Source organism: Tursiops truncatus, chromosome 6 (assembly GCF_011762595.2).
Source record: "Tursiops truncatus isolate mTurTru1 chromosome 6, mTurTru1.mat.Y, whole genome shotgun sequence".
Taxonomy (NCBI): domain Eukaryota; kingdom Metazoa; phylum Chordata; class Mammalia; order Artiodactyla; family Delphinidae; genus Tursiops; species Tursiops truncatus.
In genome coordinates, this window is record NC_047039.1 from 86,731,869 (window position 1) to 86,743,708 (window position 11,840).

At 39.8% G+C, this 11,840-nt stretch overlaps 1 pseudogene; it reads right to left on the reverse strand.

Moving 5' to 3' along the window:
- Positions 1-6,777: 6,777 nt before the first annotated feature.
- Positions 6,778-10,752, reverse strand: LOC117312805 (probable ATP-dependent RNA helicase DDX27 pseudogene; annotated as a pseudogene).
- Positions 10,753-11,840: the final 1,088 nt, after the last annotated feature.

Sequence of the window (11,840 nt, forward strand, 5' to 3'; positions counted from 1 at the left end):
CATCCCAAATTGAAGAGGTGGGCTTTGAGAGCAAGATTTGTTATTTTTTCCCCTTTTCCTCTTTTTGTGAGTGTGTACGTGTATGCTTCTGTGTGAGATTTTGTCTATATAGCTTTTCTTTCACCATTTGTCCTAGGGTTCTATCTATCCGTTTTTTTTTTCTTTTTTAAAAAAATGTTTTCTTAATACTTTTATTTTAATAATGTTATTTTATTTTATCTTATTTTACTTTATCCTCTTTCTTTCTTTTCTTTCTTTCTTCCTTCCTTCCTTTCCTTCCTTCCTTCCTTCCTTCCTTCTTTCTTTTTACTTTTTCTCCCTTTTATTCTGAGCCGTGTGGATGAAAGGCTCTTGGTGCTGCAGCCAGGAGTCAGGGCTGTGCCTCTGAGGTGGGAGAGCCAACTTCAGGACACTGATCCACAAGAGACCTCCCAGCTCCACATAATATCAAAGAGCAAAAATCTCCCAGAGATCTCCATCTCAACACCAGCACCCAGCTTCACTCAACGACCAACAAGGTACAGTGCTGGACACCCTATGCCAAAGAACTAGCAAGACAGGAACACAGCACCACCCCATTAGCAGAGAGGCTGCCTAAAATCATAATAACTCCACAGACACCACAAAACACACCACCAGACGTGGACCTGCCCACCAGAAAGACAAGATCCAGCCTCATCCACCAGAACACAGGCACTAGTCCCCTCCACCAGGAAGCCTACACAACCCACTGAACCAACTTTAGCCACTGGGGACACATACCAAAAACAACAGGAACTACAAACCAGCAGTCTGCAAAAAGGAGACCCCAAACACAGTAAGATAAGCAAAATGAGAAGTCAGAAAAACACACAGCAGATGAAAGAGCAAGTTAAAAATTCACCAGACGTAACAAATGAAGAGGAAATAGGCAGTCTACCTGAAAAAGAATTCAGAATAATGATAGTAAAGATGATCCAAAATCTTGGAAATAGAATAGAGAAAATGCAAGAAACATTTAACAAGGACCTAGAAGAACTAAAGATGAAACAAGCAATGATGAACAACACAATAAATGAAATTAAAAATACTCTAGATGGGAGCAATAGCAGAAAAACTGAGGCAGAAGAATGGATAAGTGACCTGGAAAATAAAATAGTGAAAGTAACTACTGTAGAGCAGAATAAAGAAAAAAGAATGAAAAGAACTGAGGACAGTCTCAGAGACCTCTGGGACAACATTAAACGCACCAACATTCAAATTATAGGGGTTCCAGAAGAAGAAGAGAAAAAGAAAGGGACTGAGAAAATATTTGAAGAGATTATAGTTGAAAACTTCCCTAATATGGGAAAGGAAATACTTAATCAAGTCCAGGAAGTACAGAGAGTCCCATACAGGGTAAATCCAAGGAGAAATACGCCAAGACACATATTAATCAAACTGTCAAAAATTAAATACAAAGAAAACATATTAAAAGCAGCAAGGGAAAAACAACAAATAACACACAAGGGAATCCCCATTTCTGGTTCAGCAGAAACTCTGCAAGCCAGAAGGGACTAGCAGGACATATTTAAAGTGATGAAGGAGAAAAAACTACAACAAGATTACTCTACCCACCAGCTTTACAACAAATGCTAAAGGAACTTCTTTAGGCAAGAAACACAAGAGAAGGAAAAGACCTACAATAACAAACACAAAACAATTAAGAAAATGGGAATAGGAACATACATATCGATAATTACCTTAAATGTAAATGGATTAAATGCTCCCACCAAAAGACACAGACTGGCTGAATGGATACAAAAACAAGACCCATGTATATGCTGTCTACAAGAGACCCACTTCAGATCTAGAGACACATACTGACTGAAAGTAAGGGGATGGAAAAAGATATTCCATGCAAATGGAAATGAAAAGAAATCTGTAGTAGCAATTCTCATATCAGACAAAATAGACTTTAAAATAAAGACTATTAGAAGAAACAAAGAAGGACACTACATAATGATCAAGGGATCGATCCAAGAAGAAGATATAACAATTGTAAATATTTATGCACCCAACAGAGGAGCACCTCAATACATAAGGCAAATACTAACAGCCATAAAAGGGGAAATCGACAGTAACACATTCATAGTAGTGGACTTTAACACCCCACTTTCACCAATGGACAGATCATCCAAAATGAAAATAAATAAGGAAACACAAGCTTTAAATGATACTTTAAACAAGATGAACTTAATTGATATTTATAGGACATTCCATCCAAAAACAACAAAATACACATTCTTCTCAAGTGCTCATGGAACATTCTCCAGGATAGATCATATCTTGTGTCACAAGTCAAGCCTTGGTAAATTTAAGAAAATTGAAATTGTATCAAGTATCTTTTCCGAGCACAACGCTATGAGACTAGATATCAATTTCAGGAAAAGATCTGTAAAAAATACAAACACATGGAGGCTAAACAATACACTACTTAATAACGAAGTGATCACTGAAGCAATCAAAGAGGAAATCAAAAAATACCTAGAAACAAATGACAATGGAGACACAACGACCCAAAACATATGGGATGCAGCAAAAGCAGTTCTAAGAGGGAAGTTTATAGCAATACAGTCCTACCTTAAGAAACAGAAAACATCTCGAATAAACAACCTAACCTTGCACCTAAAGCAATTAGAGAAAGAAGAACAAAAACACCCCAAAGTTAGCAGAAGGAAAGAAATCATAAAGATCAGATCAGAAATAAATGAAAAAGAAGTGAAGAAAACGATAGCAAAGATCAATAAAACTAAAATCTGGTTCTTTGAGAAGATAAACAAAATTGATAAACCATTAGCCAGACTCATCAAGAAAAAAATGGAGAAGACTCAAATCAATAGAATTAGAAATGAAAAAGGAGAAGTAGCAACTGACACTGCAAAAATAAAAAGGATCATGAGAGATTACTACAAGCAACTCTATGCCAATAAAATGGACAGCCTGGAAGAAAAGGACAGATCCTTAGAAATGTACAACCTGCCAAGACTGAATCAGGAAGAAATAGAAAATATGAACAGACCAATCACAGGCACTGATATTGAAACTGTGATTTAAAATCTTCCAACAAACAAAAGCCCAGGACCAGATGGCTTCACAGGTGAATCTCTCAAACATTTAGAGAAGAGCTAACACTTATCCTTCTCAAACTCTTCCAGAATATAGCAGAGGGAGGAACACTCCCAAGCTCATTCTTTGAGGCCACCATCACCCTGATACCAAAACCAGACAAAGACGTCACAAAGAAAGAAAACTACAGGCCAATATCACTGATGAACTTAGATGCAAAAATCCCCAACTAAATACTAGCAAACAGAATCCAGCAGCACATTAAAAGTATCATACACCATGATCAAGTGGGGTTTATTCGAGGAATGCAAGGATTCTTCAGTATACACAAATCAATCAACGTGATACACCATATTAACAAATTGAAGGAGAAAAACCATATGATCATCTCAATAGATGCAGAGAAAGCTTTTGACAAAATTCAACACCCATTTATGATAAAAACCCTGCAGAAAGTAGGCATAGAGGGAACTTTCCTCAACATAATAAAGGCCATATATGATATGACAAACCCGCAGCCAACATCGAGCTCAATGGTGAAAAACTGAAAGCATTTCCACTAAGATCAGGAACAAGACAAAGTTTCCCACTCTCACCACTCTTATTCAACATACTTTTGGAAGTTTTAGCCACAGCAATCAGAGAAGAAAAGGAAATAAAAGGAATCCAAATCGGAAAAGAAGAAGTAAAGCTGTCACTGTTTGCAGATGACATGATACTATACATAGAGAATCCTAAAGATGCTACCAGAAAACTACTAGAACTAATCAATGAATTTGGTAAAGTAGCAGGATACGAAATTAATGCACAGACATCTCTGGCATTCCTATATACTAATGATGAAAAATCTGAAAGTGAAATTAATAAAACACTTCCATTTACCATTGCAATAAAAAGAATAAAATATCTAGGAATAAACATACCTAAGGAGACAAAGACCTGTATGCAGAAAATTATAAGACACTGATGAAAGAAATTAAAGATGATACAAATAGATGGAGAGATATACCATGTCTTGGATAGGAAGAATCAACATTGTGAAAATGACTCTACTACCCAAAGCAATCTACAGATTCAATGCAATCCCTATTAAACTACCACTGGAGTTTTTCACAGAACTAGAACAAAAAATTTCACAATTTGAATCTAAACACAAAATACCCCGAATAGCCAAGGCAATTTTGAGAAAGAAAAATGGAGCTGGAGGAATCAGGCTCCCTGACTTTAGACTATACTACAAAGCTACAGTAATCAAGATAGTATGGTACTGGCACAAAAACAGAAATATAGATTAATGGAACAGAATAGAAAGCCCAGAGATAAACCCACGCACATATGGTCATCTTATCTTTGATAAAGGAGGCAAGAATATACAGTGGATAAAAGACAGCCTCTTCAATAAGTGGTTCTGGCAAAACTGGACAGCTAAATGTAAAAGAATGAAATTAGAACACTCCCTAACACCATACACAAAAATAAACTCAAAATGGATTAAAGACCTAAATGTAAGGCCAGACACCATCTAACTCTTAGAGGAAAACATAGGCAGAGCACTCTATGACATAAATCACAGCAAGATCCTTTTTGACCCACCTCCTAGAGAAATGGAAATAAAAACAAAAATAAACAAATGGGACCTAATGAAACTTAAAAGCTTTTGCACAGCAAAGGCAACCATAAACAAGACAAAAAGAGAGCCCTCAGAATGGGAGAAAAAATTTGCAAATGAAGCAACTGACAAAGGATTAATCTCCAAATTTTACAAGCAGCTCATGCAGCTCAGTATTAAAAAAACAAACAACCCAATCCAAAAATGGGCAGAAGACCTAAGTTGTCCTTTCTCCAAAGAAGATATACAGATTGCCAACAGACACATGAAAGAATGCTCAACATCATTAATCATTAGAGAAATGCAAATCAAAACTACAATGAAATATCTCACACTGGTCAGAATGGCCATCATCAAAAAATCTGCAAACAATAAATGCTGGAGAGGGTGTGGATAAAAGGGAAACCCTCTTGTAATGTTGGTGGGAATGTAAATTGATACAGCCACTATGGAGAACAGTATGGATGTTCCTTAAAAAACTAAAAGTAGAACTACCATACGACCCAGCAATCCCACTACTGGGCATATACCCTGAGAAAACCATAATTCAAAAAAAGTCATGTACCAAAATGTTCATTGAAGCTCTATTTACAATAGCCAGGAGATGGAAGCAACCGAAGTGTCCATTGACAGATGCATGTATAAAGAAGATATGGCACATATATACAATGGAATATTTCTCAGCCATATAAAGGCACAAAACTGAGTTATTTGTAGTGAGGTGGTTGGTGCTAGAGACTGTCATACAGAGTGAAGTAAGTCAGAAAGTGAAAAACAAATACTGTATGCTAACACATATATATGGAATCTAAAAAGAAAAAAAAAATGGTCATGAGGAACCTAGGGGCAAGATGGGAATAAAGATACAGACCTACTAGAGAATGGACCTGAGGATACGGGAAGGGGGAAGGGTAAGCTGGGACAAAGTGAGAGAGTGACATGGACATATATACACTACCAAATGTAAAATAGATAGATAGTGGGAAGCAGTCGCATAGCACAGGGAGATCAGCTTGGTGCTTTGTGACCACCTAGAGGGGTGGGTTAGGGAGGGTGAGAGGGAGGGAGATGCAAGAGGGAAGAGATATGGGGATATATGTATATGTATAACTGATTCACTTTGTTACAAAGCAGAAACTAACACACCATTGTAAAGCAATTATACTGCAATAAAGATGTTAAAAAATAATAATAATTTCTTCCTAAAATGGAAAAATAGAGATACTAGCATGTGATATATCTAAAAAAAAATTTATTTTTTGTTTCTTCTTGTAATTTAGTAAGTGTCTTCACTAAGGCCTCAACTTTTTCTTACTAAATTTATGCTTTACTATTTTATGACTTACATGGTTCTTACAAATTTATGAAGGCAATCACTTTTTCATTATATTTTATAATTCCTCATTGTGTATACATAGGGATATTGGTATATTTATTTTGTGAAAGTCACTTTGCCAAACTCTTTTATTATTTCTTGCTAATTGTATTGTTTTCCTCTTTGACAGTGTAGCGTACAATTTAGCAGAATACCTAATACCCTTAATAAATGGGCTTTATAATAAAATTCTGGAGAGTGAGGCCTCAGACATAGGTTGGAGAGTGAGGCCTCAGACATAGGTTCAGGATTTTCATGAACAGGATGTCATCCCCTAGGAAAGATCTTTAAATGGTAAAAACCCATAAAGGACTCTAATCCTAGGAATATTGGAGTTCTGTGCTAAATCTCAAAGATTTTAAAGTATCTTATCCATAAGGTAAGTGTTTGGTAATAATTACAAGGAAAAATGTGTTTTGTTTACTTGTTCTCACAAACTAGGACATGCCTAAAGAATAAAACTAATGCAAAAGCCAGCCTATCAGCAAAGGAAGGCCAATTTAATTAGCTTATCATTAGGCTAATGATTCAGATTCCCAGGATAATGACCATTATTTTCCAGATCTTCAGTTTACTAGTTGACATTCCTTTTGTTGCAAGTGAGAGAAACATACCAGAGACCAACAGAAGAAAACAATGCAAACCAAGCCAACTAGGTTTTTCATGAATCCAGGGCCTAAAAGCTATTAAGCTATTGCCAGGTCTTTCACTCTCCATTCTCTTTTCTCTGTTTCTTTTTATGGGTTGACCTCAGTCTTTCTGCAACTGAAAAAAAAAAAAAAAAGAAAGAAAATATAAAAACAACCCTGTGGAAACATTAATAGTAAAAAGAAAGGTATTTCTCTAAAACACAATCTTAGGCCAATAGTGGGGCCTTTAGTCAGCAAGCATATTGAGAGTTGATTATATCCTAGGGACTGGTAAGAATAAGTTTTGAATCTAGACTTCAGGACCTAATGGGTCTGTAACTTAGATGACAATAAAATTTACTCATATTTAGTTTCTTTATAGACAAAATAAGCATAGAGGTACTTTGAAAAGTTGTTAGCATTAATGAAAAAGTATACCAAGTGCCATACACTGTCTAGCACACAGCAGTGCTTCAATATATAGTAGTAACAATCAGTACCTATAACAGAATCCCTAAACCACACCAAAACTGTTAACGGTCATAATGGTATTCACTCTCATCCCTCAACCAGTATTACAGATAAAAGAACTTACGGAGAACTTTCACTTTGTAAGGTCTTTGCAAGCGTATGCCTGTTATATGCCCTTGACTGTTTCTTTTGATAGAGCAGATAACCAAAAATGGTACACAGGCTCCTTCCCACCACTGCTGTACTATTGGCTCTTCTCACTGTAGCCAATACTGATGTTTCAAAGCAGGTTTCTCCCAAGCTATTATGATTCTCATACACTGTGAAAGGAAGTCTTCCTTGTATGTTTCATAGCTTATTCCCTTTCTTCCAACTTGAAATATGTTTCACAGAGACTGAACAGAGTTTAAGAAACTCCCACCTTTGTCAGAATCAGGAATTTTTCTCTCTACCAATAATCATTCAGTGTCCTGAACTAAGATATATGAGTCTTGATTATCTCTTATTTCTGAGTGTGTTCTCTTCTTTCTCAGAGTATATCACCATTTTTAGAAAATGGTGTGGCCAATTTTATTTATGACTTTTAAGACTGGTTTCTCATAGTATAATAGCTTGTTGCTGTTGTTTCCAGAAAGACAAGAAAGTCTATATGCTAACAGGCCCCTGTTGTCCAGCTACCATACCAAGTCTTGGATGGAGATGTACAGATCACATAATAGGGGGCCATTGCTAACAGAAAACAAATCAGAAGCACAGAAAGATTCCTCAAAAGAGGGAGCAGTACTTGTCTTTTTTTTTTGATACTGTCATTGGTTATGTTTCAGGCTCATTTATTTACTTATTTTATTAGTGTTATTTTACCCTTTTTCCAAGATTCACCAAGAATTATCATTTGCCCATATTTGCTTAGTCTTTCTTTTTTTTCTTTTGCTGAATCATATGCTATTAAGTTGCAGATATCATGACACTGGACCCCTAAATATTTCAGCACACATTCCCTAAGAACAGTGACTTTCTCCTACATAAACACAATGTCATTATCACACCTGAGAAATTCAAGTGTCTGAATGATATCTAAAGTAAAGTACAATGTATATTCAGTTTTCCCTAACTGTCCCCAAAACGTCATTCTAGAGCTGTGTTCTTATTTTTTTAGTCAGGAATGACAGTTCCTATGTTGTACTTGGTTGTCACATCTCTTTAGTCTCCCTTAGTCTACAAAGTCCTCTCATCCTTTTTCACACTCTGAATATGTCTAATTATTCCCCAGTGACTGGATTCAACAATCATTGCTGGGAGCGGGGTGGGGGGCAGCCGTGCACCTCACTCTCACTCCATCTGGAGACAGACAGTTTGTTCCAGCATCACAGTTTGGTCACTTGGTTGAAGTGGTGTCTACCAGCTCTCTCCACTAGGAAAGGAACCTCTTTCTCTTTGCAGATAATAGTCATCTGTGAGATTACTGTGACTCCAATTTTTTCAACCCACCCAATCCTTTACAGTATTTCTCGTCCAGTTCAGGCTGCAGTTGAGGGACAGGTATCACCTTTAGTTGTCGTGTCTCTTTGGTCTCAGTCTGAAACTTCCACAGCCTTTCTTGGTCTTTTGAGACATTGATATTTTTGATATTTAAAACCTAAATCAGATCATATTCCCTTGGCTTAGAACGATCTCCTTTACCTCCTTCAGGCCTCAAGAATGCTCAGGGGAGGCAGTCGACCAGTTATTCAACACCTACTGTGCACCTGCTAGATTCTAGACACGGCCCTGGCACTGGGATGTGGCAGCAGGCAACACAAATACAAAGCCGGCCCTTCTCGAACATGAAGTTCTGGGGAGAAGAGGGACACAGCCACCACACGAGCATTCAGGTAACAATGCGGGAGGTCAAGGAGGTGTAGCACCTCAGAGAACATAAGGCAGGAAGGGAAGGATGAGGCGAGGGTGTGGGGGGAAGGGAGGAACTGTATTTTTTGTTTTTTAAAAAATATTTCATTTATTTATTTATTTTGGGGGGCTGCATTGGGTCTTCGTTGCTGCACACAGGCTTTTCTCTCTAGTTGCGGTGAACAGTGGCTACTCTTCATTGCGGTGCGTCGGCTTTTCATCGTGGTGGCTTCTCTTGTTGTGGAGCACAAGCTCTAGGCACACGGGCTTCAGTAGTTGTGGCGTGCAGGCTCAGTAGTTGTGGTGCAGGGCTTAGTTGCTCCACAGCACGTGGGATCTTCAGGGATCGAACCCGTGTCCCTTGCATTGGCAAGCGGATTCTTTTCTTTTCTTTTTTGCTGTACGCGGGCCTCTCACTGTTGTGGCCTCTCCTGTTGAGGAGCACAGTCTCCGGACGCACAGGGTGAGCGGCCATGGCTCACGGGCCCAGCCGCTCCGCGGCATGTGGGATCTTCCCGGACCGGGGAACGAACCCGTGTACCCTGCATTGGCATGCGGACTCTCAACCACTGTGCCACCAGGGAAGCCCGCAAGCGGATTCTTAACCACTGGACCACCAGGGAAGTCCCAGGAACTGTTATAGAGTGGCCAGCAAAGTGACAGCTGGAGCAGAAACCTGTCAGCCTCATCCAGGATGAGCACCTCGATGCTGCTCAGGTGGAAGGAAGGGCAGTTGTGGAGGTGCTCGATGAGCCGGCCCGGGGTGGCGATGAGGATGTCAGGTGCTGCCCGAGGGCTGCTTCCTGAGACTTCACGTCTAGGCCGCCCACAGCCAGGCAGGTGGTGATGCTGCAGAACTGGGCCAGCTGCTTGGTGACGGAGTGCACCTGGATGCCCAGTTCCCAGGTGGGAACCAGCACCAGCACGCGAGTCACTGGAGCCTGGCGGGGTTTGTAGATCAGACGCTCCAAGACGGGCAGGGCAAAAGCCGCAGTTTTACCTGTCCCTGTGGCTGCACAGGCACAGATGTCCTTCCCCAACACACCCACAGGTATGCATGCCTTCTGGATCGGTGTGGGCTCCTTGAAGCCCATGGCTGTGATGGCCTTCAGAAGACGGCGGGAAAGGTTCATGTCCTGGAATGAGAGGTTTTCATCATACTGAGATGCATCTTCAAAAAATCCTCCTGCTTCCTGTCCTTTCTTCTTCTGCTGCTCCTTTACTTTGAGTGTATCTGCTTTGGTGAGGACGTTCTCATCAGCTGACGAGTAGTCAGTCTCTGATTCTTCATCTTCTGTGGCTTCCTCATCTTTCCCTTCAAAGCCTTCCTGCTCCTCAGGTTCAGAGCCCTCCTTTGCTTCTTTCTCCTGCTCTAACTTCCCAGACTTGGCTTCTTTATCCTCTGTTTTCCTTTGCTTTCGAACTTTCTCAGTCTTCTCATCTAATGTCGTGGCTGCCCTCTTCTTCTTGAGCTGGCTTATGACGTCAGCTATGGCCCAGCTGCCATCGTACATCCCCTCCTTCTCAGTGAAAACAAAGTCAGGGTTGAAATCGGCACTGCGGTTCTTCTGCAAGGCTTTCTGCTCAGCACAATGGGCCCCTCCTCCTCCTCCTGGTCTTCGGAGTCAGTCTGGCTCCTCTGGCACGTCATCATCTTCGCCTATGGTCCCGATTAAACCCAGCTCCGCAAGCATGTCGCCGCAGCAGCCACTTCCGGAAACCAGCGCGGCGCGCTAGGCTCAGTACTTGTCTTCAGGCTCCCTCTCTCCTAAGACAATGTAGGTTACAAACTGCAAAGTCAAGAAGATCCAGTGCTTCCACCTTGTACTTAAGGGAGTTTGTCTTAACAGTCAGGGTCATGGCAGGAAATAGCACACCAAAGATTTTAAAAGAGTTCAGTGAAAGGTTAATTTATAGAGATGAATCTTGATTGAGGGAGAAAATACCCAAATAATAGCCAGATAGCAAAGATATTTGGTGATACAGTCTGGAAAAGTCAGCCTCCTAAAGCACATGGCATTGGAAAGAAGGCCACATAAAATACATATAGGTAAAAATGGGGATGGACCAGCACAGTCCACCCTTGTGTCATTTGTATTCCATTCTCATCCTTTTATTTAGATAAAAAGCTACCATATGCAGAACAAAGCAAACACACACTCTTGCGTGCCACTTTGTCATTGTCTTCCAACTGACTTGCCCTCCACTGGCTCTTCATCTGGTGCCACCAATGGTCATGACATCAATTTTCAGTGTCAGTATTGTCCATTCAGTCATTCAGTTTACATACACCAAAACCCAGAAGTCCATTCTGAGGGTTTGATTCTTGAGTCCAACCCTGCTACCAATTATTTTCTCTATCAGAATTCTACCAGAAAACAGATTTCATCTTCAAAAGTTTAATTAAAGAGAGTACAAGAAAGGATAATTTATAGATGTATGGACAGGGCTAACGGAACCAATGAAGAATAATAAAATGCTCCGAGATTAGCAACTTCATGGAACATTAGTATCATTATATCTGAATGGGCAAGGGGAAGAAACAATGATTTGGAGTCTGTTGAGAGCAGGAGATGTCTGTCACAAAGACTAAATCTTAGGTAGATGAATACAACCACTGACCAAACCATGACCTGGCAGAGAAGGAACAAAGGAAATAAATACCCAACCTCTTTCTTTTCCCACCTTCAAATCTCTGGCAGTGCATGTCACTGACCAAAACCATATAGAAGCCAGAAATCAAGAGCACCTGGATGTTGTCTTTTGTAACATTTATTCTCAC